Genomic DNA, 2340 nt, shown 5'->3' on the forward strand with positions numbered 1-2340 from the left:
GCACTATCCTGGAGTGCAAGACAGCTTTGTTGCTTGTGGAGTTGCTGATTTTGTTGGACAAAAGTTCACCCACTGGAATGATGAACTTATCATGCAATTCTACTCCACAGCACACTTTTACCCAGATGGAAGAATTGTTTGGATGTCTGAAGGTACAAGGTACCAATCCACTGTTGAAGAATGGGAAAGTCTGATCAATGCCCCAAAGGAAAATGAGGATGACCTGGATATCTATGCAAAGAAGAAGATGGGTCACAATTCCATGGCTCACATGTACAAGGAGATCCCAGACAAGGCAGTTGAGACTCACAAGTTTGGATCAGTTCACTTTCTGCTGTCAGGGCTGCCAACAATCAATTGGATTCTGAGGCACACTTTGTTGCCCAAGTCTGGTGACCATAACATGATCAAAGGGCATGCCATCAACATGTTGCATGTGTTTGATGTGCCACAAAAGTTTAAAGTCATGAGCCTGATGATTGAAACCATTAAGAGGACTACAGCAGATCGGAAGAGGAGCTGTGGATATGCACCTCAGATTCAGGAATTGATCAACTCAAAGATGGGCACAGAGAAATATCAGTTGGATAAGGAACACTTTCCACTTTATCCAGACTTTGAGGACAATGAGGTTGTCATGAACAAGAATGATCCACAATTAGTTCAAGCTCAAGAGAAGAAGGAGAAGGCAAAGAAGGAGAAGGCTGTCAGGATGCCAACTCAAGAGGAGGCATCTGAATATTTCTTGAAGAACAAGCAGGAGAAGCTTGGTTACTTGATAGCATCAACACTGAGGATTGAGAAGGGACTGGCCACCCTAACTCAGAATCAGGAGAGCTTGAAGAGAATCATGGAACTCAAATTCCATGACCTTGATGTCAAAGTAACTGAGATATAGTCAGTTGTGGAGCAGCTGCAGGATGATATGCAGGAGAGGCAGGGCAAGACTACCACAAATGTGTTTGCCAGAGTGCCTAGAGCCCAGAGGTCAGTTGCAGTGCCTGTGACAGACACTAGAGCAACATCTTCAGCACCAGCTACTGCCCCTTCAGCTCCAGTGCAACCAGCTCCAGCATCAACTCCAGCACCCTCTACTTCAACTGAAGCCTTCGTTCTTGGAGTTATCCGGACACCACCTCCTGAAGATCAAGCCTGAGAGTCGATCTAGCACTATGCATTTTCTATGAACTTTTTGGTAACTTGTTTCCAAAGGGGGAGAAAAATGTATAGATCATAGGCTTCGAGAGAGAGAGAGTGTTGCTTTTGTTCTCTCTTTCTTTATTTGGTGGTTTAAAACTTTTTGCTTTTGATTGCTTAAGATATTATGCTTGTGAGACATTGATGATCATGTGTTTGATCATAAGCTACACTTATGCATGTTTGATGATACTATCCTATCTATCTTATGTGATCATTCACTTTGCTTGGTGATGAGTGCATGTATTCAATGTTTATTATTTTGAGCGCTCCACCAAGATGTATGTGACATGGAAGAGTAACCCATGAGCCTAATTCATTGTGCATTTGCAGTCCAAAGCAAATCTTAAACTATGCACAAATTTAGGGGGAGCTCTTGCTTATCACATACTTCTCAAAGCGACGATGTTGTTCAATCTTATTATCATTTGTCGAAGCTTTGATCTATATGTTGTCATCAATTACCAAAAAGGGGGAGATTGAAAGTGCAACTATCCCTAGGTGGTTTTGGTAATTCATAACAACATATAGCTCATTGAGCTAATGCTATTCTGAGACTATCATTTGAAGCACAATAGCAAGGAGTTCATCATCAACGCACCATTTGTTACTTCTTGGAGAGTGGTGTCTCCTAGATTGGCTAGGTGTCACTTGGGAGCCTCCGACAAGATTGTGGAGTTGAACCAAGGAGTTTTTAAGGGCAAGGAGATCGCCTACTTCGTGAAGATCTACCGCTAGTGAGGCAAGTATTTCGTGGGCGACGGCCATGGTGGGATAGACAAGGTTGCTTCTTCGTGGACCCTTCGTGGGTGGAGCCCTCCGTGGACTCGCGCAACCGTTACCCTTCGTGGGTTGAAGTCTCCATCAACGTGGATGTACGATAGCACCACCTATCGGAACCACGCCAAAAACATTCGTGTCTCCAATTGCGTTTGAATCCTCCAAACCCTTCCCTTTACTTTCTTGCAAGTTGCATGCTTTAATTTCCGCTGCCTATATACTCTTTGCATGCTTGCTTGAATAGTGTGATGATTGCTTGACTTGTCCTAAAGTAGCTAAAATCTGCCAAACTCTAAAATTGGGAAAAGGTTAAGTTTTTATTGGTCAAGTAGTCTAATCACCCCCCCTCTAGACATACTTCAA

The sequence above is a fragment of the Triticum aestivum genome, chromosome 6B, assembly GCF_018294505.1.
Source record: "Triticum aestivum cultivar Chinese Spring chromosome 6B, IWGSC CS RefSeq v2.1, whole genome shotgun sequence".
Taxonomy (NCBI): Eukaryota; Viridiplantae; Streptophyta; class Magnoliopsida; order Poales; family Poaceae; genus Triticum; species Triticum aestivum.